The sequence below is a fragment of the Hemiscyllium ocellatum genome, chromosome 46, assembly GCF_020745735.1.
Source record: "Hemiscyllium ocellatum isolate sHemOce1 chromosome 46, sHemOce1.pat.X.cur, whole genome shotgun sequence".
Lineage (NCBI taxonomy): Eukaryota > Metazoa > Chordata > Chondrichthyes > Orectolobiformes > Hemiscylliidae > Hemiscyllium > Hemiscyllium ocellatum.
This window is the reverse complement of record NC_083446.1, coordinates 24,713,055-24,739,999: the sequence shown is the minus strand read 5'-3', so window position 1 is coordinate 24,739,999 and position 26,945 is coordinate 24,713,055.

The following is a 26,945-nucleotide window of genomic DNA, read 5'->3' as shown; positions in this document are numbered from 1 at the left end:
GCAGTCTCGAACAGTTGAGTGACTGCCTCCTGTTCCTGTGTCCCAGTTTCGAGCAGCTGAGTGACTGCCTCCTGTTTCTGTGTTCCAATCTCAAACACTTGAGTGACTGCCTCCTGTTCCTGTGTCCCAATCTCGAGCAGTTGAGTGACTGCCTCCTAGTCCTCTGTCCCAATATCGAGCAGTTGAATGACTACTTCCTGTTCCTGTATCCCAGTGTCGAGCAGCTGAGTGACTGCCACATGTCTCTGTGTACCAGTCTCGAACAGTTGAATGACACCCTCCTGTCCCTTTGTCACAGTCTCGAGCAGTTGAGTGACTGCCTACTGTTCCTGTGTAAAAAATGAGGTCTGCAGATGCTGAAGATCACAGCTGAAAATGTGTTGCTGGTTAAAGCACAGCAGGTTAGGCAGCATCTCAGGAATAGGAAATTCGACGTTTCAAGCATAAGTCCTTCATCAGGAATGAGGAGAGTTTGCCAAGCAGGCTAAGATAAAAGGTAGGGAGGAGGGACTTGGGGGAGTGGCGATGGAGGTGGGATAGGTGGAAGGAGGGCAAGGTGAGGGTGATAGGCCGGAGTGGGGTGGAGCGGAGAGGTCAGGAAGGAGATTGCAGGTTAGGAGGGCGGTGCTCAGTTGAGGGAACCGACTGAGACAAGGTGGGGGGAGGGGAAATGAGGAAACTGGAGAAATCTGAGTTCATCCCTTGTGGTTGGAGTGTTCCCAGGCGGAAGATGAGGCGCTCCTCCTCCAGCCGTCGTGTAGTTATGTTCTGCCGGTGGAGGAGTCCAAGGGCCTGCATGTCCTCGATGGAGTGGGTGGGAGAGTTAAAGTGTTGAGCCACGGGGTGGTTGGGTTGGTTGGTCCGGGCGTCCCAGAGGTGTTCTCTGAAGCGTTCCGCAAGTAAGCGGCCTGTCTCCCCAATGTAGAGGAGGCCACATCGAGTGCAGCGGATGCAATAGATGATGTGTGTGGAGTTACAGGTGAACTTGTGGTGGATATGGAAGGATCCCTTGGGGCCTTGGAGGGAAGTGAGTGTGGAGGTGTGGGCGCAAGTTTTACATTTCCTGCGGTTGCAGGGGAAGGTGCGGGGAGTGGAGGTGGTGTTGGTGGGGGGTGTGGACCTGACGAGGGAGTCACGAAGGGAGTGGTCCTTGCGGAACGCTGATAGGGGAGGGTAGGGAGATATATCCTTGGTGGTGGGTACCGTTTAGAGGTGGCGGAAATGACGGCGGATGATACGTTGTATGCGGAGGTTGGTGGGGTGGTAGGTGAGAACCAGTGGGGTTCTGTCTTGGTGGCGGTTGGAGGAGCGGGGCTCAAGGGCGGAGGAGCGGGAAGTGGAGGAGATGCGGTGGAGGGCATCATCGATTACGTCTGGGGGGAATCTGCGGTCCTTGAAGAAGGAGGCCATCTGGGCTGTGCGGTGTTGGAACTGGTCCTCCTGGGAGCAGATGCGGCGGAGACGAAGGAATTGGGAATATGGGATGGAGTTTTTACAGGGGGCAGGGTGGGAGGAGGTGTAGTCCTCCTGTTCCTGTGTCCCAGTCTCGAGCAGTTGAGTGACTCCCTCCTGTTCCTGTGTCCCAGTCTCGAGCATTTGAGTGACTACCTCCTGTTCCTGTGTCCCAATCTCGAAAATGTTGACTGACTGCCTCCTGTTCCTGTGTCCCAGTCTCGAGCAGTTGAGTGACTCCCTCCTGTTCCTGTGTCCCTGTCTCGAGCAGTTGAGTGACTGCCTCCTGTTCCTGTGTCCCAGTCTCCCGTAGTTGAGTGACTGCCTCCTGTTCCTGTGTCCCAGTCTCGAACCGTTTAATGACTGCCTCCTGTTCCTGTTTCCCAGTCTCGAGCAGTTGAGTGACTGCCTGCTGTTCCTGTGTCCCAGTCTCGAGCAGTTGAGTGACTGCATCCTGTTCCTGTGTCCCAGCCTCGAGCAGTTGAGTGACTGCCTCCTGTTGCTGTGTTCCACTCTCGAGCAGTTGAGTGACTGCCTCCTGTTCCTGTGTCCCAGTCTCGAGCAGTTGAGTGACTGCCTCTTTATTCTGTGTCCCAGTCTCGAGCAGTTGAGTGACTGCCTCCTTATTCTGTGTCCCAGTCTCGAACCGTTGAATGACTGCCTCCTGTTCCTGTGTCCCAGTTTCGAGCAGTTGAGTGAATGCCTCCTGTTTCTGTGTCCCAGTCTCGAACCGTTGAATGACTGCCTGCTGTTCCTGTGTCCCAGTCTTGAGCAGCTGGGCGACTGCCTCGTAATCCAAGTTTTGTGAAAGTAGATGTCCTCCTCCTGCTCCAGACTAACAGGCTCCAATCGCTGTGCGCTCAACTGCTGCTCCTGTGGAATGGAGTTGAGGGACTGAATGGCCTCTTCACATTGTTTACAGCTTTTCTTGACTAAAAGCCTGTTTCTGTAAAACACCATCAAAATCTGAATGATTTATTTTGTATTTGACTGTCAGTAATTGAGCAAACAAGCTGACTGACAGAATTCAGAAGCTGAATAACCTCCCCCTATTTCCATGTTAATTGTCAATATACTCTCAGAGATGTACAGCACAGAAAAAGATCCTTCGGTCTGGTTATCCATACCGACCAACTATCCTAAATTAATCTCGTCCCCCTTTCCAGCAGTTGGCCCATCTCCCTCTAAACACTTCCCATGCATGTATCCATCCAAATGCCTTTTAATGGTGTAACTGTACCTGCCTCCTCCACTTCTTTTGGCTGTTCAATCCATACATACAGCAGTCTCTGGGAGAAAATGTTGTCCCGCATGTCCCTTTTATATGGTTCTCCTCTCATCTTAAACCTTTGTCTTCTATATTTGGTCTCGTCTAGCCAGGGAAAAGACATTGACTGTTTACATTATCTATGCCCCTCATGATTTTATAAACCTCTTTAAGGTCCCCCCTCAGCAATAACATTTGAAAATATTCCCAGCTTATTCAAACACTCCCTGTAATTCTCACCCTCCAACACCTGTAACATTCTTTCAAATCTCTTCTGCATTCTTTCAAGTTTGACAACATCTTTCCGACAGCGGGGAGACCAGAATTAAAGGCAGTATTACACATGTGGCCAAACCAATGTCCTGTACAGATGCAACATGTCATGCAAACGCTTAGACTCAAATCACGCACCAATAAAGGGAAGATCACCAAGTGCTTTCTTCATGATGCTGTCTACCTGTGACAGCACTTTCAAGGAACTTAGAACCTGCATCACAAGGTGCCTCACATGGCAGCGATCTGGGTTTAATTCCATCCTTGAATGACTGGCTGTGTGGAGTTTATACATGCTCCACGTGTCTGTGTGAGTTTCCTCTGGGTGCTATATTTTCCTCCAACAGTATAAAGATATACAGATAAGGGTAGATTGGCCATATTATATTTCGCATAGTATCCTAAGATGTGTAGGCGAGGTGGATTAGCCATGGGAAATGCAGGCTAAGAGGGATAGGGTTGGGGTTTGTCCAGAGGGATAGTGTTTAGAGGGTTGGTTTGGCCTCGATGGGCCGAATAGCCTGTTTCCTCACAGTAGGGGTTCTATAATTTCTACTGAATTATCCTTGATTGGCAACTTTCGACAGGACCCTACCTTTATGTATTGCCCTGATTTTTATTCTTAAAATGCAACACGTCACATTTATCTAAAATACACTCCAAGTGCAACTCCTCGGCTCACCTAATCCATTATATTAGAACATAGAACATAGAACATAGAAAAATACAGCGCAGTACAGGACCTTCGGCCCTCGATGTTGAGCCGACCGAAGCCTACCTAACCTACACTAGCCCAATAACTACCATATGCTTATCCAATGCCCACTTAAATGACCATAAAAAGGGAAAGTCCACCACTGCTACTGGCAGGGCATTCCATGAACTCACAACCCGCTGAATAAAGAATCTACCCCTAACATCTGTCCTATACCTACCTCGCATTAATTTAAACCTGTGTCCCCTAGTAACAGCTGACTCCATTAGCGGAAACAGGTTCTCACTGTCAACTCTATCCAAACCCCTAATCATCTTGTACACCTCTATCAAATCTCCCCTAAACCTTCTTTTCTCCAATGAGAACAGACCCAAGTGCCTCAGCCTTTCCTCATATGATCTTCCTACCATGCCAGGCAACATCCTGGTAAACCTCCTCTGCACTCGTTCCAATGCCTCCACATCCTTCCTATAGTATGGCGACCAAAACTGCACACAATACTGCAGATGAGGCCGCACCAGAGTCTTATACAACTGCAACATGACCTCAGGACGCCAGAACTCAATTCCTCTACCAATAACTCCCAGAACACCATATTCCTTCTTTACCTGTATGGCAACTTTCAGAGATCTGTGGACATGGACACCAAGATCCCACTGCTCATCCACACTACCAAGTAGCCTACCATTAGCCCAGTAATCCATCTTCTTGTTACTCCTACCAAAGTGAATGACTTCACACTTAGCTACATTGAATTCCATTTGCCACCTTTCTGCCCAGCTCTGCAACTTATCTATATCCCGCTGTAACCTGCCACATCCTTCTTCACTGTCCAGAACCCCACCGACTTTTGTGTCATCTGCAAACTTGCTCACCCAGCCTTCAAGCCCCTCCTCTAGGTCATTTATAAAAATGACAAAGAGCAATTATCCCAAAACAGATCCTTGTGGAACACCGCTAGTAACTGCACTCCATGGGGTACCTTATCGAACGCCTTGCTAAAATCCATATACACCACATCTACTGCTTTACCCTCGTCCACTTCCTGGGTCACCTTCTCAAAGAACTCAATAATGTTTATGAGGCACGCCTTGCCCTTCACAAAACCATGCTGACTATCCTTGAACACATTATTCCTATCCAGATGTTTATAAATCCTATCCCTTACAATTCTCTCTAAGACTTTGCCCACAACAGAAGTGAGACTCACAGGCCAATAATTACTAGGGCTATCCCTACTCCCCTTCTTGAACAAGGGGACCACATTCGCTATCCTCCAGTCTTCTGGCACTATTCCCGTAGACAACGACAACATAAAAATCAAGTCCAATGGCTCCGCTATCTCCTCCCTTGCTTCCCAGAGCATCCTCGGATAAATGCCATCAGGCCCAGGGGACTTATCTATTTTCATCCTTACCAGTATTCCCCAGACCTCTTCCCTATATACCTCAAGGCCATCCATTCTAATCACTTGTGACTCAATATTCGCATCAGCAACAGTGTCCTGTTCCTGAGTGAATGCTGACGAAAAATATTGATTTCGTGTCTCTCCAATCTCCTCCGCCTCCACGCACAACTTCCCACTGCTATCCTTGACTCGACCAATACCTACCCTAGTCATCCTTTTATTCCTGACATACCTATGGAAAGCCTTTGGCTTTTCCCTAATCCTACCAACTAAGGACTTTTCATGTCCCCTTCTCGCTCCTCTTAGCTATCTCTTTAGATCCTTCCTGGCTACCTTATAACTCTCAATCGCCCCAACTGAACCTTCACGCCTCATCTTTATATAGGCCGCCCACTTCCCTTTCACAAGGGATTCCAATTCCTTATTAAACCACGGCTCCCTCACAAGACACTTTACTCCCTGCCTGACTGGTACATACTTATCAAGGACACCCATTAGCTGTTCCTTGAACAAATCTCCACATATCATTTGTGTTCTTCCCTTGAAGCCTATTTTTCCAATCCACGCATCCTAAGTCATGCCTCACCGCATCATAATTTCCCTGCCCCCAGCTATATCTCTTGCCCTGCAGTGCACACTTATCCCTCTCCATCACTAGAGTAAAGGTCACCCAGTTGTGGTCACTGTCCCCAAAGTGCTCACCTACCTCCAAGTCTAACACCTGGCCTGGTTCATTACCTAGAACCAAATCCAGTATAACCTCACCTCTTGGTGGCCTGTCTACATATTGTGTCAGGAAACCCTCCTGCATACATTGGACAAACATCGACCCATCTAACGAACTCGAGCTATAGCGTTCCCAGTCAATATCTGGGAAGTTAAAGTCCCCCCATAACAACCACCCTGCTACTTTCACTCTTCTCCTGAATCATCCTCACAATACTTTCCTCTACTTTTCTCGGACTATTAGGAGGCCTGTAAAAAAATCCTAACAGGGTGACCTCACCTTTCCTATTTCTAACCTCAGCCCAAACTACCTCAGATGGCAAGTCTTCCTCCATCGCCCTTTCCACCGCTGTAAAACTATCCTTGACAAGCAATGCCACACGTCCCCCTCTTTTACCCCCATCTCTGACACTACTAAAACATTTAAATTCTGAGATATCATTCTTCACTGTCGAATATACCACCAAATTTGGAATTATCAACAAACTTACTGATCGTACTTCATATACTTAAGTGGAAATGATTTGTATAAGTGGCAAAAGGAGTGGACCCATTATTGATCTTTGCAGCACGCCACTCTTCACAGGTCTCCAGGTTTAATGAACAAATATCCATGTCACGCCCTGTCTCCGATATTCAAGAAAATGTTGGATCTAAATGGTGAGCTCTCCCTGGATCCCACGCAGTCTGACCTTGCTAACCAGCCTACCATGTTGAATATTTTGGTTTTCTTACTGAATTCCATAAAGACAACATCCACTGTCCTTCCTTCATCAATCATCTTCATCACTGCCTCAAAAATTCCACCGAGTCAGTGAGATGTGATCTCCAATGTACAAAGCCCTCTTCTGTCATTGTCTTTCCAAATTCATGTACATCCTTTCCCTCAAATTCCCTCCAACAATTTAGTCACCATTGACGTCCTGCTCACCGGTCTATAGTTACCTGGTTTTTCCTTACTTTCTGAAGTAATGACACTATGTTGACAGTCTTTTGACACATCACCTGTGGAACTCAATGTTACAAATATATCAGCAAAAGGCTGAGCAATTTCTTTCCTAGCTTCCCACAAATTTCTGGGATGCAACTGATCAGGTCCCAGGGATTTGTTCACTTGTATATCTTTTAATATGTCATATATCTCCTTGTAATTTAGACACTTTTAAAGATATCACCATATATTTCTTCATTCTCTCGTTCTTGTAACCTCCTCTACATTAAATACGGAGGAGAAATACTTGTTTAGTATCCCTTACATCTCCTATGATTCCACACAGACGTAGTCTTACTGATCGTTAACGTGCCCTATTCTCTCCCTAGTTAATATTTTGCCATTAAAGGATGTGTAGAATAGCTTCAATTGCTCTTTAAACCTGTTTCTAAAGCCATCCCATGTCCACATTTTTCTGGCCCGATATCCCTGTTGATAATACACTTACTGCCCTTATACTCCTCTCAGGATTCACTTGTTCCAAGTTCTGTTTACCTAACCAATGCCTCCTTCCTTACCGTGACCAGAGCATCAATATATCTAGCCATCCAGCACTCCCTGCACCCATCAGCCGTGCCCATCTCACTTATGGGAACACGTTGCCTCTGGCCTCTCTGAAACCAAGTTTCATGGCCTTGCATTTTCCAACCATGCCTTTACGTGTGAATAGGGTATTCCAATCAGCCTTTCACAGGGCTCAACTAACACTTCCAAGATTGTTCAAAGTTAGAACTTTAATGTTTACTTCTGGTCTTTCCTATTCCAAAACTAATTTAAAACTAATATATATGTGTAACAGATTTGAAAGTTAAATCAACACTTCCTGCTCCTCTGTAACAGGCTCGAGAGGTTGAATGAGCTCCTCGTGGCCCTGTGTAATAGACTGGAAAGGCTGAATGGCCTCCTCATGTCCCTGTGTAACAGACCCAATACATTAAATGACACAGAAACCCGTGGATTACGAGCAGCCGTGAAACTGTTTCTGATGGAGTTCCATCCCTTCTCAGTTACAGAAACGCAAACAACATAATGTACTCCAGGTGCCCTCTCAGTAACACCTCATACATCTGCAGCGACACATTTTTTTTTTGCTTTGAATTATTCTGTTGGCAAAATGTGTCAATATTCTAGATTTCCACCTTTTCAATTAGCAACAGACTAATATGGGCTGAATGGCCTTCTCTTATCCCTCTGTAAGAGGTCCATACGATCAGAATGGATTCGGCCTGTTGCTGTGCAGCAGTCTCAATGCTCTGTCTCAAGGTTATGAAAGGATTTGATAACAAGGCATTAAAACAAGGAGTATCCTCACACTGGTCAATAAGTATCATACTTTGGGTTAAGGTATCTGGAAACCTCCCCACTCGACTTTTTTTAAATGCAGCTGATCTGTTTTTTTATAACTGCCTCCTTTCATAAACAGAGTGGAACACATATAGACCCCTGCAGTGTCCTATTAATACTCTCATATACAAGTTAAACAAAAATTAAGAAGATGTAAAGATTTATGGTCCATCCCTCAGCAACCCTCATCCATTCTATCCAAACCCAGTAAATGTACCCTTTTATAATGATGTAAAAAAAGATGCGTGGAACTAGTCAACTGAGCCTATTTGTTAAGTCATGACTTTGAGATGCCAGTGTTGTACTGGGGTGCACAAAGTTAAAAAAAATCACACAACACCAGGTTATAGCCCAACACGTTTAATTGGAAGCAAACTAGCTTACGGAGCGCCGTTCCTTCATCAGGTGATAGTGGAGGTCACACTTTTAAGGCACAGAATTTATAGCAAAAAATTATAGTGTGATGTAACTGAAATTATACATTGAAAAATATCTTGATTGTCTGTTGAGTCTTTCATCTGTTTGAATAGCATAATCGTTTCACTGCTTTCATGTGTAAATCACAAAACCCTTTTTTTTTAAAAAAAAGCATTCTCAGGTTAGCTGTAACAATGAGTGTTAGCTGGACAATGTGCTGAAGGTGTTAACTCCTGCTTTCCCTGTCTATTCCATGATATTTAGATTGATTCTAATCTGAAATTGAGTTAACAGAGATTTACATGAATTCATGCAGTTTTTGAGCAAAGTATAATGTAACTCTGCAAGTGCAAATTCAACCCACAAAATATATGTTTGTGTGTGTCTGTCTGCCTGGTTTGGGAGGTGGTGAGTGTGAGAGAAAATGTGTATGTGTGTGTGGCGATATAGAGTCTGTTAAATCCCAGAGACGATGCCCGTGTGAGTGTGTATGTCTGTAAGGGTCTGTGTGAGTGTATGTATGTGTGTATACGGCAATGGTGGTCACCTGTAATGTGACATGAACCCAAGGTCCTGGTTGAGGTCCTCCCTACTGGTACCGAAATTAGCTATCAGCCTCTGTTCGGCCACTTTTCACGGCTACGTGTCCTGAAGTCCACCTTGGAGGATGGTCAACAGAAGGTCCGAGGTTGAATGTCCTGGACCACTGAAGTGTACCCCAACTGGGAGGGAACACTCTTGTCTGTTGATTGTTTTGCACTGCCCGTTCATCCTTTGAAATAGCCTTTGCTCAGTTTCCCAGTTCTTGTTCTGTGGCTGTGATTAATACCAATCTCCATGGATTCTAATTAACCCAGTGGAGGGTTTCCATCTTTTAATGATAACTGGGCGTCGTTCAATGTGTTATCCCATAACATGAGCGGACCATCACCGACAGCACTGACAGGGGTCAGCCAGAGAGAGGAGGAGGAGGGATCAGAATCTGAGAACATTAGTCTGGAATGTTCTAACAATGTATCCGAATCGGGGAAGATTAGACTGGCATGTTCCAACAAGAGACGGTTATCTGATTATGTTTGGTATCTTCTGCACTTTTTTGGAAGTCATTACCTTTGCGAATCTATTACGCTCTTCTCATTATTCAATATTTTTATTATCCTTTCCTCGCTGTCGTTGGTGTTCCTGGAAAATGTCGCTGTCCAGATTTATTCTGCTATAAACCGGTTATGACTGTATTACTGTTCTTTTAAATAGTCTACACTTCTTGTCCCGATTATTTTCCTGTTGAAAATCTCAATCCAGATATTCACTCTACAGACTACTACTAATCACAGCGTTGAATGTGTTCAATTGCTGTCTCCCTTTCTGCTCTGGCATTGTTAATCACGGGTCTCTATTTTGACTGATTCAGTTTCAGCGGCGAACTACAATTTATTGTATCATTGCCTTTGCTTTTTAAATATTAACAGCACGGAGGTCCCTGTCTGGTTACAAACTCCAAATCCATCCCATCCCTGGCCAATATCTGCGACTGAAGCAGACAAGCCACAACTGTGGGAGATCCCTTTGAACATGAGCTGATTCCTGACACCATACCCTGACCATTTCTAACTTGAAATATTCACCACTCCAGAATATACCTCACTGGCTTATTCCATCTGCTGTTTGAACCTTGAGCTATGAAATACAGTCGTAATAAAGCCAATAATCTGCTGCTGACGCTCCCGGCTTCAACCCTGCCCAAGCAAATTTGATTCAAACTCACACCAAATTCCCATCCATCTGTCATTTATGTGCACGCGGATGTATATCGCTATTGTGTCTGGCAATGCCTTTATTTTAACATTCTCCAACACTTTATCTCATCTGTCCATGAAACGTCTCTCATTTTCTCTCTGTCAATTAACAAAAAGGCTTCCAGTTGTTCGTATTTAAGATAGTTTCCTCCATGTGCGTTCCTTCTCAAATAATGAGTTTCGCATTCAACCACACCAATCGCGCACACATACGCACTCTCCCTCAGTTTCTGATGAACACACACACACACGCGCGCGTACACACGTACACACACCAAATCTCTGCATTGTAGGCAGTAATCTGACGCGAATATAGTTAGCATATGATAGTAAATCATATATAGTAGATGCAATACTCGCTATGCTCGGCAGTTAGTGCAGTTTACCGAGCAATACACTAGCATGGTCTGTACAGCTCTCAGTGCTGGGCTGTCATCTTATGTTGTTGTTGGTGTTCTGTCAAGCAGATGCAGAATTTGATGCAACAAACCATTTCAGCTGATCTAACTGTGCCTTTACTCAATGTTCTCATTCTTGTAATTTTACTCGAAGATCTCACTTCTCCAGTTCATCCCACTGCTCTGTCATTTTCCCAACATTTCCACAACATCTTTTCAGTTAACCAACTATCTGCTTCTGTCGAGAATATGAATCTTTCTGTCCCTCCGCATCTTTCCCTGGCCTTGGGTTTTAGCTGCCTAGTGTATCGAGTGCTGCCATTGTGAAGCACAAAAACAGTGAAATGGTGTGTTTCAGGCTGTTGTTCACTTCCCAGTGTGTCCCATGTGATGGTCCATGGATAGGCGTGTTTCAGAAGTTATGATCCTTGTAACTTGGTCTGTACCTGTATTTGTTCCTCTCAGGTGACCTTGCAATCATTAGCACGAGGAAGTCCCTTAAGTAAAGGACCAGGTATCTAAATGGTGTGACAATGCTGTCACTTTTAAAAAATATTATTTTCTCCATTTTTTTAAATAAGAGATCTCAAAGGCCAAACTGCTCAATTAAATAACTTACGACGCTTTTAGCGTTTTTATTAAATTGTAGTAACACTGGCCTAGTAACTGATCCATAGCTGGAACTCTCTCTAAAACTTGACTTGATGTTGTTTCTTCCTAGAATGGAGAACTGTATGCGAGAATGTATGTCTGAATGTTCCTTTTTGCCAAGGAGTGTGTTTATGTGATGTGAGTATATTGTAACAGTTTATTTGTAGAAGGTACTGTGTCCATTATTCGGTTAAGGTTTCCAACAGTTAAATTATTCTAAATTCATCTTCATTTTGTATAGATTTTCATTAGAGTGTTTAAATATATTGTGTTTTACGTAATGGTGAGTGGTTTGATTAGTAACATCACATCTGGAACTCCCATTTCACATCTACCTTTAAAATAAGAATAGGGTGGCATCCAAGCTAGACTCTAAAAATGGTTTGAGGCAGTCTGGTTGGTCGATAGAAAACTGGGGTGTCTTGTCTGGTTTGCACCCTACAGTGTGCAAACAGGACATTGGACCCAACAAGTCTACACCGACGCGCCGAGGAGTAACCTACCCAGACACATCTCTCTCCCCTATTATTGCATAATTACCTGGACAAAGACTCCTAACCCACACATCCCTGAAAATTACAAACAATTTGGTATGGCCAATTCACCTGACATGCACATCTTTGGATTGTTGGAGGAAACCAGAGAATCCAGAATAAGCTCATGCAGACACTGGAGAGTATGCACAGGGAGACAATTGGGTTCATAGGTCGCGTAAGGTAGTTGTTCGTGTCTGTTGTTCAGGATGTTGAATTCGGTTGGTTTAAACAGTGTTATGTGAATAAAGATTCTTTCAGTCACTAAAAGTTCTCTGGGTGTTGAAGAAGTGAAGTTGGGGGTTTTACAAAAGGTAATGAAGACAAAGCTGTAGGAATTGTCAGACAAGCTGGAGTTGGGGTTGTGTTTGTCTGTGAGAAAATGAGAGATAATTACAGCTACAGCTCGGCAATTACATTTGGTGGAACTACCATCAGACTCTTTGGAAATGGCTAGAATTCAATTTCAAATGAGGCACTTTGAACATGAGAAGGAATTGAAACAGTTTGAATTATGATGAAAAGTAGAAATAAAAGAAAGGGAAATGAAGAAGGAGAGAAAATGAGAGAAGAAAAGCAGAGAGTTTCAACTTAAAAAGTTAACAATTAGAGGGGAAAGTTTACATAGAAAGCGGAGATAAGGTAGACCATAAGCTGGATGAAGAGGTTATTAAGGTTGATTAACATTATTGTAGCCGAAAGCCTGATGGGCTTCTGTTTAACTACATCCAGGCATTATCTAAATTTGATGAGAATGATGGGGAAGCCTTTTGACGTTTATTTGAGAAAGTGGATAAACCAATGCAGTGGCCAGTGACCATGTGGAGTTAGTTGATCCAAACAGAGCTGGTGGGTATTTGCATCACTATCAGGAGGTATATGGCCAGTATGAGGAGGTGAAGAACGCCATCTGAAGTGCATATGAGCTTGTTCCAGAAGCCGACAGACGGCTTTTCAGGAATCTAAAAAAGTATCCCGGTTTAAAGACACATTGAGTTTGAAAGAATCAAACATAGTAATTTTGAAAGGTGGCTAAGGGTATTAAAACAGAACAAATCTATGATGCTCTTAGAGAGACTATTATTTTGGAGAAGTTCAACATTTCACTTCCTGCAGTCGTGCGAACTCGTGCAGAAGAGCAGAGCATTACAATGGCAAGATTAGAACTGAAATGGCTGATGAGGATGACTGGGTTCAGAAATCAAAGTTTGGTTTCTGTGAAAGATTGAGAAGAATGTGCGAGATTTTCTTAAAACATATATCTGTGAAAGTAAGGTTTACTGGCATAGGCCAGGAGTAGCAGGTAAAGAGGGTATAGCATTAAGAGGTACAGAAGCATGTAATTCTTTTTTGCTGAGACAAGAGGATTTATGTCATTCAGAAGGACTATTTGAGAGATGAGAAGTGCTCCATTATGTAACGTGTGGTTGGAGTGTCCAATAGAAACATCAACAGATTTATTCCACAATGGGGAAGGAGGCCTTCGGCTTGGTGTTGGCGTTACAACATTTCAGCATTTAAATTGCGAATAACATACCTGAGACAAATCTTTATCACTGATCGTGGCCCCTTTAAGGTTTTGGAGAAGTTTAGGGAGAAAGATACTAGTCTGTTTTGATTGTGCTTATTATTGTTGTCATCAATTTTAAATTATACAGGTAACAGGGCGAGAAAACCTTAGTTTTGACACGTTGTGAAGACTTGAATGAAGAAAGCCAAAGGCATTCTATGGCAGGAGTAAAATGATTGGAATCGAACTAGTTGTGAACATTTGTATGCTCAGAGTCAATGTAATATGCATGAATTGCAGTCTACTAATAGAGGAAGATTAGGAGGTCTAAAATGAACCCACCTTTGAATATTGATGGATCATTTTGTAAAAGATGGAGTCGTGAGGATACTATCACTGTAAAAAGGTTAATTTCTCTTGGATTTCTTTTTTTGAAGAGAAGTTTTAAAGGCAGAGGTGCACAACTGCTAACTGAAAACAGTTTAAATAAATAACTGAGAAAGTCTTTAGGTTTTATTTACACAATGGTAACAATGGAAAGGCAGTGACCAGCTCTCCCTGATCAGGTTTTTGCGTTTTGTTTTTAGCTGCAGCATTCAGAATTTGCTGGGGATCCCAAAAGGGTTGGAAGTTTCAATACATGATCCCCAGCTGCTTTTCTCTCTGAGATCTCTGTTGACGTTGTTTCCTCCTGGATTGGAAAACTGCTGTAAGGATCAGTATTTGAATATATCTTTGTGCCAAACGGTGTAAACCAAGAAAGTACGTTATCTATTGTTTGTGTAAGTGTTCCAACATATATGCTATCCCAAAATAGCATTTTCTTTGATTGTATTTTAACTAAAGCAGATTAATTGATTATATTTGGCTTAATGTCAAGGGGTTTGACCAGTCACAACATATCTGGAACGCACACTTCCCATCTGTATTCAAAATAAGGAAAGGTTTGGGTCTAAGCGGCCTTCTTAAAATATTTTGCGGGGATCTAGTCTGGTCCACAACACTTGTAGCTGAGGGGTTTCTGACTGACTCCAGTAATTGAAAATTTAATGTAGGGTTTAAGGATGGTTTACTGGAGGTTGAGCCGGAAGCTGCCTCAGACATTCAGAGAGACCTGAGGATTTGGTGATCAACTCTGGATGGAGCATGGGGACCGTAGCTACAGAAACAGAGCCTGCAACATGAACAACAAATGGAGCAGAGGCTGCAGAGAGGGGAAGCTCTGAAACTACGGAATGAGTGTGTCTCGGGAAAGGTATCTGTTGTATCCACCCCATGTTTTCGAGGAACAGCTTCACAAGCTCCATTTAAGCTAGGAGCAGAGTGTGAGGGGATTCTGATTGAACAAGGAGCTGCTCATAGAGTGGTGTCACCTCCTTCTACACGAATTGCACCTTCATATCAGGGGGAGGACAGTGCTGCCAGTGGCTATTAATGTCACAGTTCCATTCAGTTTCTATGATCCGGAACTGTCCAGGCAGGAGTGGGTGACATATCAATCATCTCCCAGTATCTCAATATCAATGTCGCCATTCTGTGACAGAGGATGTATATGATGGATTAGGTAAACACATTGTTTCTCCCACAGCAGGGAGCTATCAGGTGTATCCTTATTTTCCCAGTATGGTGGTATTCAGGATGATGTACATGGCATCTTCAAAGTACTCATGTCAATGGGGAGAGGTAGAGGAACTAAAGGAGCTCTTTCTCTATTAATGTTACAGTGTGTCTATGCACAGTGCATCATGTTTGTGAATACCCATGTTCTGCCAGCAGCCACAGCTCCTTCATTCAGAAGCAAGCAGCCATTCCCATCGTCATCGGGTCTCCTTGTAGAAAGGAATGAATGTATCTTGGATAAAGGCCGTCCCCTTGATACCCATTTGAAAACATCATCCCACCACAAACCAACCACCACAAAATATTCTATGTGTACGGAGAGCAATGGGGTCACTTGGAGCGTCAAAGAGCAGACGATTGGGGATAAAACAAAAAACCTCCCCTGTCTGAACAGGTATGAACCCCCTAGTACACAGTATCATTAAGTCCTGTAATCCCTCTCCATTTCGGTAACATACTGCCTTCCGTTATTCCTGTAAGTGAAATGACAGGTTATATAATGTTATATTCCTCCTGCCAAATGATTATCCATTGCTTTTGCCACTCTGTATCTATTTGCAGACTCTCCACCCTCTCTTGATAATGAAATCTCTTCCTGATCACAGCGACATCATCAAACTCAGTATCATTACATCTGTTCCATCCCACTGATCATTGATATAGATTATAACTAGTTGAGGTCCCATCGGTGGTCGCTATATGACTCAACAGTTTACGACTTGTCCACTGATTCAGACGGATTTTTCCGGAATGCCTGCTTCCTGTTTGATAACCAGTCCTCCCCCATTCATGTGTAACACCTTCGAAGGGCTGAATAAGAAAGAGGAGCATCAGTCGGCTATTCGGCCCCGGGAGACGGCTCCGCTATTGAATATTTTCTATGTTCTACGTTCTATAAACATGGCTGATGTCATCTCAGCTCCACCATTGAATACAATCATGGCTGATGTCATCCCTGCTCCACCTTTGAATACAATCATGGCTGATGTCATCTCTGCTCCACCATTGATTTCAATCATGGCTGATGTCATCTCTGCTCCACCATTGAATACAATCATGGCTGACGTCATCTCTGCTCCACCATTGAATACAATCATGGCTGATGTCTTCTCTGTTCCACCACTGAATACAGTCATGGCTGATGACATCTCTGCTCCACATTTGAATACAATCATGGCTGATGTCATCTCTGCTCCACCTTTGAATACAAACATGGCTGATGTCATCTCTGCTCCGCCATTTAATACAATCATGGCTGATGTCATCTCTGCTCCACCATTGATTTCAATCATGGCTGATGTCATCTCTGCTCCACCATTGAATACAATCATGGTGGATGTCATCTCTGCTCCACCATTGAATCCAATCATGGCTGATGTCATCTCTGCAGCACCATTGAATACAAGCATGGCTGATGTCATTTCCTGCCATCTCTCCATCCTAAAACTCTGCTTTCTTGCTGTAGATTGCCCCACATGAAAATAAAATCCACTCCACATCGACACTTGCAATTACTCTTAACATTTTACAGACCTCAATGAGATCTCCTTTCATTCTTATAAACTTGAGAATATAGGCCTGAACTGCTCAATTTCTCTTCATTAGACAAATGGTTCATCTCTGGAAACAATCTAATGGTCTTCCTCTGAATTGCCTCCAACAAATGCATCCTTCCACAAGTCAGCGCACCCGAACTATACTCCAGTTGCAGCCTCGCGAATGTCTTGCATAGCTGCAGTACCACACTCTACCTTTCTACTCTGTTATTTTCCAAATAAACACTGAAATTATGCTTGCATTTCTCATTACTTGCATTACCGGCATGCAGGTTTTCTGTGATATGCAAGTGGACACCCATATCCGTCTGCTCCAAAGTACTTTAATGTTTCTTTCCATTTAGATAATAATTTGCCTTTCTATTACGCTGGCCAATTTGAATAACCCATATGTATCCAATTTAATTTTCATTGCCAAATTTTGGCCCATTCAACCAATCTACCCATATTTATTTTCATATCTCTTCCATCTTCATTCCGAAGTAATTTCGAACCAATAATATTTTCCATCCCATCAACCGAGTAATAATATCAAACGCAAATAGTTGAGGCATGAGAACTGAAATCTATGGCACCCCACAAGTTGCATTTGCCAAAACAAAATGACGCATTTATTCCATCTGACTGCATTTTATTGGTTAACCAATCCTCCATCCAAGCTAATAAATTATTCCTAAACCCATGTTGTCTAATCTTTACATTTTCTCTTTGGAGAAGCGACATATCCAATGCCTTCAGGAAGACCAGATAAATTCTATCTCCAGGAATCCTACTATCCACCTTGTTTGTCACATTCTTAAGTAACTCAAGCAAATAATTCATACTCGGTTTATCCTTTGTAAAACCGTTATAGATTGTGGTTTAACTTTGAAAATGTCCTCAATAATTTGACTTAAATTACAATAGTTTTATAGTTACTTTTTACTCCCTAATGTATACAGTTATTATAAATTCTTCCCTTTTCAAAACATTTACGTTTTCTTTGAATTCCTGTTTGACCGGCACACGTTTTTAAGGCACATGCTCCAATTGCTGTGTAAGAGACATGTGTGGCTGAATGGATTCATCATCCTTCTGGTGTACATAATCGATGGGCTGACGTCTTTCTGGTTTTCCTATATTATCATCTATATGGCCTGAATGACCTCCTCCTGTTGATGTGTTCGGGCATTGAGGGATTACAGAATCTTCCTATTGCTATGTAACATTTTGAGGGGATGATGGAACTTCTCATATTCTTCCATCATAGGCTGTAAATACTAAACGGTCTCCTCATGCATCCCTGAGATGGAACTGAGGGAGTGATTGGTCTTCTCCTGTTCTGAGACAACAGACACGAGTCAGAATTACCCCCAACTTTCTCATTAAAAAAAGTCTCAGATACTTTGTATCCTTGTCCAATTCCCCTACAAAGGATCGGATGGGCTGAATGACCCTCTGTTTTCCAAATCTGCAGTCACTATGTGGCCTCTTCCAGTCCCTGTGTTACAGATTTGAGGAGGCTGAATGGACTGATCCTGTTGCTGTGTAACAGGATAATGGTGTAGCACAGCGTACTCTGGGTCAAGTGTTTTGAATCGAGGGGCTGATTGGCCTCCTCCTGTAACCTTATATCATGCTGCAGGGCTGTATAACCTTGTCCTGTCCTGTGGTAAAAGGGTGAAAGGTGTGAATACCCTTCTGCTGTTCCTGTGTATCAAGCTGGAGAAGTGGAATGGATTCCTCCATTTGTTGTGTAATTGGCTTCTATTACTGACGCCTTCCGGTGTTCGATGTGAAAATATGATCATCTTTCATTCTTCTAAACTCAACCTGATCATCCTTTCCTTATGGGTTAATACCTTCATTCCAGGAATCAGTTGAGGGAACCATCTATTCCAATGCAACAACATCCTTTCCTCAGTGAAGAGATTAAATCTGTTCACACTACTCCTGATGTGACCTCACTAAGACCCTGTACAGCAGCAGCAACACTTTATTAGCTTGCTGTGTGGTTACCAATGAGGTTACAGCAGTCTCAGGGGAAATACACAGCGTTGTTAAAAGATCATTGTCCTTCTCTACTCCACAGCATAACAGAATATCTCAAGAAGAGCATAAAGGATGTGCCGAGATGATCGCGAACGTTAATTTAACCAGAGCCCACGTCGCTCAGATTCTTCAGAATCTAATAAGGTGGAGCTCAGAAACAGCAAGGAGAGCAAACATTGATGGGAGTTATATATCAAAGTGAAAGCTGCAATACAAATGCTGGGTATGTTCTAAAACAGGAAAATGGGATGTACACGTCTGTGGCTACTGCAGTAACAACGTGCTGTTTAAATTATATCTTAGCTGTGTGAACCCAACTGAATGCAAATGCTGGGAAAATGGATTTCATGACCATGTCTAAGATGGCTTGTATTAACATTATATCGAGCACTGAGCTCGAGATCAGGTTATTTAGGAATTGGTGTTGGATGATCAGAAGAATAATTGAAAACTTTGCTGTAAAGGACCTTTTGGGAACAGTGACCACAATGTATTTGTTTTCTTTAATGATGTTTGAGTACACAACAATTTTTGTTTTATTTGAAATAACCGTTATGAATCAGAGTCATGCAAGCCATGAAGGTGTGAGGAGGAAGTGGGGACTGCAGATACTGGAGATCAGAGTTGAAGAGTGTGGTGCTGAAAAAGCACAGTCAAGCAGGATACTAGGAGCAGTAGAATCGATGTTTTGGGCATAAGCCCTTCGTCAGGAATGAGGCATTTGTTCCAACGGGGCTGAGAGATAAATGAGAAGGGGGTGTGGCGGGGGGAGGTAGCTGGGAATGTGGTAGTGGGCGGCATGGTGGCACAGTGGTTAGCACTGCTGCCTCATAGCACCAGAGACCCCGGTTCAATTCCCGCCTCAGGCGACTGGCTGCGTGGAGTTTGCACGTTCTCCCCGTGTCTGCGTGCGTTTCCTCCGGGTGCTCCGGTTTCCTCCCACAGTCCAAAAAAATGTGCAGGTTAGGTGAATTGGTCTTGTTAAATTGCCCATAGTGTTAGGAGCAGAATGGGTCTGGGTAGGCGGGGAGGGGGGAGGGGGGGGGTTGGGGGCGGGTCAGTGTGGACTTGTTGGGCCGAAGGTCCTGTTTCCACACTATAAGTAATCTCATCTAATGCACAGAACAACTTCGACAATGCACAAAATGTACAGATAGATGAAAGTGGGGCTGAAAGTGAAAGGTGATGAACGGAGATAGAATGCCTCATCTACTGCTTTCGTTACACTCAATGTGGTCTTCTCTACATTGGTGAGACAGAACGTCAACTTGTGGATCCTTTCAGAGAACATCGCTGGGACAGCCACATTGACCAACTCCACAATCTTGAGGATGAACACTTTAACTCCCCTTTCCACTCTGCCAAGGACACGAGGGTTCGGGGCCTGCTCCATCTACATTCCCTCACCACAGTAGCATGGAGGAAGAAAGCCTTATCTTCTGCCTTGGGATCCTCCGACCACAGGGGTCAATGTGGATTTCACCAGTTTCCCCACTTCCCCAAACCCCACCTTATCCCAGTCCAAACATCCAACTCAGCACCGCCCTTTTGTACGTTCCTATGTGTCCACCTTTTATCCCATCAACCTTACCTTCATCTACTAATGAGATGAAAGGAGGCAGCGTAGAAAAATGCCAAGTGTTGTAGTAAGCCAGTGGATTCAGAGAAATGTAAGGCCCAGTAAAGGATGGTCAAGAAACTGAGAAGAAAGTCAAAAATGTAAAGCATGCAAACAAAAACATAAAGACTGCTAAAAAGCTTCTATGAATGTCTGAAACAAAGCAAAAACAAGGTCAAATGTGGGACAGTGAGTGTGCAGACAGGATCATTTATTGTAGAGATCAGATAAATCACAGGGAAAAGAAACAGTTATTTTTGTGTTCATCATCAAGGAAGAATATCCCGAAATTATCTCAGAAATACCAAGAGACCATGGGAATTGTGTAAGTAAAGTCTAAGATCATTCTTATCAGTGATGAGTTCGTTTTTGAAAAGACAGTTGGACTGAATACTGATAAATCTGACAGACCAGATGTAGTTCATGCAAGAATTTCAGATGAACCAGCAATAGACATAATGATTGCATTGCGGATTTTCATGTTATTTTCCTACACATTACAGAGAGGCATTTAGCCAATCTGAGTAAAGTGAAGGTTATAAATATTATCCAACAGTTTAAGAAAAGATGAAGATGGGGAACAGTGAACTGCAGACCAGTAACTTGTCATCCGCAGTCGGGTGTCTGTTGGACTCAATTACACATAACGTGCTGCTAGATATACAGAAGGTAATGGAAAAACTGGGAAGTATGATAACGCATCGATTAAATGAAAGCGATAAGTGGCAAACAATTTTTTGGAATGGTTTGAAGATGATTCTTGTGGACATAGACAATGAAGAGCCAATGGATAACGTACAGTTGGACATGCAGGAGCAACTTTTTAAAGAACTCACACAGTAAGCTCGTAAGAAAAATTAAAGGGCAAGGTATTGGGAAGAATATATGCAAATGGGACACTTAAAAATAGGTTTACATTCATGTGAATGTAATTGCAATGTAGAAGATGTCGTGCACCAGTTGCATAGAGTGGTGGTGAGACTAAACTTAAAGTCTTGTGTACCGTTTGGAGTCCCAATGTAAGATATTGACTACATAGGAACTGCAAACGGTATTAGCCAGATTAATCCCTGCAAAGGCAAGATTATCTGATGGGGAAACTCAGCCTGTGATCTTGAGTTTCATAAGGTGATTGTAATGAAACTTAGAAACATTGAGGGTACTGAATAACAGAGGGACATGGAGAAGTGGAAGCAGGCGAGATTAGCGAGAATCCCACGATATTCTACATGTACAAGTAGAACAGAATAATCAGGCAACAGTTACTGTCAATTAGAAACCAAAGGGGGCAATCTGTGTGTGAAGCTGGTGAACATTGATGGATTGTTACATGAGACCTTACCATCAGTTTTACTTGGGAGAAGGAGGAGGTAGGTACAGAATTCGAGAAGCTGGACTGCAAAGCTCTTGAACAGGTTGATGTAACATACGAGCAGTGATTGGTGGCTTTGTTCGGTATAAAACTGGACCAATCCCCCGGTCTGGATGAGTTGTATCACAGGCTGATGTCGGGGTCAAAGGAGGAAAGACACTGACTGTAATTTTAAATTAGTATCTGACAATAGGGGATGTGTCAGAGGATTGGAGAACATCTAATACGATTCCACTTCACAGTATGGGTGGTAGAGATCGACGAGGGAACTATAGACGAGCGAGTGTTCGATCATTGTTAAGGAAAGCACTGGAGAAAATAGCGAAGTGGAAAATTGAACTCCAATCAGAATGGCAATGTTTGATCAGGGATAATCATCATGACTTTACCAGAGGGAAGTCACATCTAATGAATTTGATTGAATTAGTTAGCGGAGGTCGCTTATTTAGTTTTGCAGCAAGGCCTTTGACAAACCTCCACATCGGAAACTGAAAAATAAAGTAAAATCTCACAATATCACGAATAACTTGACAAGTTACAACGAAAGTTGTCTTAATGTCAGGAGACGGAGGGTGATGGGAGAAGGCTGTGTGACTGGAGACCAGTGTCCCCTGGTGTACCACAGGGATCAGTGCTGTGTCCCTTATTGTTTGTGGTGTTCAGAAATGGTGCCGACGTGAATCTGCAGAGGGGTGGGTAGAGGAGGTGTGAGTTGTGATAAGTAAGTTTGCGTTTGACACAACGATTGGCCGGATGGTTGGCAGTGAGGAGGAAGGACTTATTTTACAGGAACGTACAGATGGAATAGTCAGAGGGGTGGATCAATGCCAGATGGAATGTAAACTTGATAAATATGAGGTGATGCACTTTGTAAGAAAGAACCTGACAGGGGAGTACTCAATGAATGGCAGCACACTAGGAAGCTCAGAGGATGCTTCCCCACACATTCCTGAATGGGACTGGACAGGGTAATAGACTACTTAAGAATTGGACCTTGGGTATAGCGTTTATTAATCAGTGCACAGATTATAAGAGCTGTACAGGCCTTTGGTTATGCCAAGATGGAATACTGTGTGGGGTTCTGGGAGCTACATTACAGGAAGGATGTGATTGTACTGGAGGGTGTGAAGAGGAGATTCACCAGGATGTTCCCTAAGATGGAGTATATCAGCTATGGAGAGAGGCTGGGTAAGCTCGGGTTGTTTACGTTGGAGCAGAGAAGGTTGAGGGGGACGTGAATCAGAAGGATAAGATTATGAGGGACATGGACAGGGTGGATAGACAGCAGCTGTTCCTTTTAGTTAGAGTGTCAAGAACAAGGGAGCACACTTTTTAAGTGAAGTGTTTGAGGAACAGAGAGGATTTAATTTTTTTCACCCAGAGGGTGTTGGGGTCTGGAATGCATTTGCTGAGAAGGGAATTATCATGGATAGCCCCACAACCGTTAAAAAGTGCTTGGACGTGCACTTGGAAGTGTCATAGTATTCCAGGCTATCGGCCTGGTGTTGGAAACTGGGACAAATATCGGTCGTGCTGTATTTCTGTTGGCACGGAGTCGAGAAACCTGTGTGTGCATGGTGTGGAAGGTCAATTATTGAGCAGCTGAAGTTGATCGGTTTCTGAAGATTATATTCACAAGGGTTATAAGCGAGAGCTTTAATAGCTTGTTAAATCATGTCAATTTGAGAAGTATGATAAAATAAGTGCAGCTTCCTTACAATCTGAAACTAGAGAATGGGCAAAGGGGAACAGGGAAATGGCAGAACTATTAAACCATGACTTCAGTTCTGTCTTCGAAGAACATTCTAACAATACTAGGAAAACCAAGTCTGGTGTGGGAAAATGATATAGTACATGGAACATAGAACATAGTAAGTAAATGGTTTAGGAGAAATTAATAGGACTGAAAACAATGGTTATAGACAATATTAACATATATTTATGAAATGGGAATTATGATTGAGAAACAGACTGGGAGATAAATGAAAGAGAAGCAATGGAGGTAATACATTTGGATTTTCAGAAAAACGTTGGTAAAGCGACAAGCCTAGTTTGCAAAATTAAATCTTAGTGAATTGTGGCTAACATATGGACATGTTTCTAGAATGGGACAGCTGGCAGGAAACAGTGAATAGAAATAAACAGACTCGTCAAGCAACAGCCTGACATTGTCTGCAAGATATGATTCTGTGAGTATGACTATGCCCCAGACACCCCATTACCTTCCCCGGATATCTCTTGTCGCACCAGCAGGACAGACACAGCAGAAATGGCGGCACAGTGGAATACAGTTGGAAGGGAATTGCTCTGGAAATCCTCAATAGTGACTCTGTATCCCATGAAGTCTCATGGCGTTAGTTAACGCATGTGAAAGGAAAACTCCTGCTGATTACCATGTACCAGCCTCTCTCAACTGATGAGTCAGTACTCCTCCATGCTGACCAACACTTGGAGGAAGCACTGAGGGTGGCAAGGGGGCAAAATGTACTCTGGATGGGCGACCTCGATGTCCACCACCAAGAGTGGCTCTGCAGTCGCATTACTGATCGAGCTGGTCGGATCCTAAAGGATATAACAGCTGGACTGGGTCTGTGGCAGGCGGTGAAGGAACCAAGAAGCGCAAAATACATACATGACCACATCCTTATTATTCTGCCAATTGCAGAAGTATCTGTCCGTGACAATACTGGTAAGAGTGACTACTGCATAGTCATTGTGGAGACAAGGTCACACCTTCACATTGAGAATAACCTCCACCATTCTGAGTGGCACTATCCATGTGCTAAATAAGACAGACTTCGAACAGATCTAGCAGCTCAAGTCTGGATTTCCATAAGGTATTGTGGATCAGCAATAGCAGCAGAATTGTGCTCTTGCACAACCTCATGGCCTGGCATATCCCCCTCACAACAATTACCATCAATCCAGAGGAGCAACCTTTGTTCAATGGAGTGTGCAGGAGGGCAGGAGCAGCACTTGGCACACTTGACAATGAGATGTCAGCCTGGTGACGCCATCAAAAAGGACAACGTGTGCACCAAACAGCATAAGCAGTAAGTGATAGACAGAGCTTAGTGATCCCACAAGCAACGGATCAGATCTAAGTTCTGCAGTCCTTCCACTTCTAGTTGAGAAAAGCTGGGGACAATTACACTATTCACTGGAGGAAGAGATTCCACAAATAACCCATTCCTCCATGATGGAACAGCCCAGCACTTCAGTGTATAAGATAAGTCTGATGCATTCGCAACAATCTTCAGTCAGAAATGCTGAGTGAATGATCCATCTCAGCCCCCTCCTGTGGTCCTCAGCAATTCAGTTACCAGTCAATTCGATTCACTCCACGTGATGTCCAGATTCAGTTGGAGACAGTGGATACTCCAAAGGGTACACATGCTGACAATATTCTGGCAATAGTACTGTAAACCTGTGCTCCAGAACTTGCCACTGCCCTAGCAAAGCTGTTCTAATAACGTTGCAACAATGACATTTACTCGATTATGTGGAAAATTACCCAAGTATCTCCTATACATTAAAAGTAGAACAAATCCCATCTGACCAATTACCAACGCAGCAGTCCACTCTCAATCAGCAGTAAAGGGATGGTAGGTGTCAGTGCTTTCAAGCAGTACATGCTCAGATATAACCTGGTCAATGACGCCCAGTGTGGGCTTCACCAGGACCACTCAGCTCTTGACATCATTACATTAGTTCAAACATGGACAGAAGAGCTGAATTCCAGAGGTGGGATCAGAGTGATAGCACTTTAAACAAGAGTGCCTTCGAGCAAGAGTGGCATGAAGGGGCCTTAGCAAAACTAGATTCAATGGGTATCAGAGGCAATCTCCCAACTGATTAGAATCATACCTGACACGTAGGGAGATTGTTATGGTTGATAAAGGTCTGTCAAGTCAGCTCCAGTACAAGTCTGTAGGAATCCCTCGGGCAGTGGCCTAGGCCCAAATACCTTCAGGGCTGCTTCATCAATGACCTTCCCTCCATTATAATGTCAGAAGTGGAGATGTTCGCCAATGATTGCACAATATTCAGCAGCATTTGTGGCTCCTCAGATACTGAAACAGTCCATATCCAAAGGCGACAATTTCTGGACAGTGTCCAGGCTGACGCGTGGCAAGTAATATTGACACCACACAAATGCCAGACCGTGACCACCACCACTAAAATACAATCTAATCGCCGTCCCTTGGCATTCAATGGTGAATATCACTGAATCCCCCAGTCTCAAAATCCTGGGGGATAATTATTGTTCAGAAACTCACTGGACTCACCACATAAACAGAGTAACTACAAAAGCAGGTGTGAAGCTAGGAATACTGCGGCGAGTAACTCACATATTGACTTCCAAAAGCCTGTACATTATCTACAATGCATAAGTCAGAAGTGTAATAGAGTACTCCTCATTTTTCTGGATGATTGCAGACCCAACAACACTCAAGAAGCTTGATAACATCCAAGGCAAAGCAGCCAGTTTGAGTGTCGTTTCATCCACAATACTCTAAATCAGAAAAATAAAATTAACAGAGGAAGGTTGCTGAGGTATTGTAGGGATCGGTGCTCGAGCACCAGCTGTTCACAATACGCATTAAACATTTGATTGCGGGAATCAAATCCCAGCCTGCTGACAACACTAAAGGATGTGGGATTGTGAGTGGGCGAGGTGGTTGTAAAAAAGCTCCAAGGTGACTGAGACAAGTGGAGTGAATGGGCAAATACACGGCAATGGAAGCAAGATGGGTAGAGGTGACGGTGTGCCCTTTGGTGGGAACAAGAGATTGGCAGCATATGTTTGAACCATGTTGATCTACAAAGCGATGTATGCTCCTTTTTGTTGTTTCCTTCTGAGCAGCGTTCCGAGGTCGCTGCAGCGCAGTGCTTTCTCAACCCAGTGGTCAATACTGGGAATGGCATTGTCACGCTGTCCAGTATACGTAGACCCTCCAAGGGGGAGTTGTAACATTGAAAAGGATTTGGATCTCCTTGTACACCAGTCACTGAAAGCAATATTGCAGCTACAGAAAGCAGTTAGCAAGGTAACTGATGCATTGACCTTCATTTCAGGAAGATTTGAGACCAGAAATAAGGGCTTCTTACTGCAGCTGCAAAGGGCTTTAGTGAGACCCAATCTCGAACATTGTGCAGTATTGGTCTCCTTCCCTAATAAAGGACAAACCTGACATTGAGGGAGTGCAGTGAAGGATGACCAGACTGATCTCTGGGATGACAGGCTTTTTGTGGGAGCAGGATTT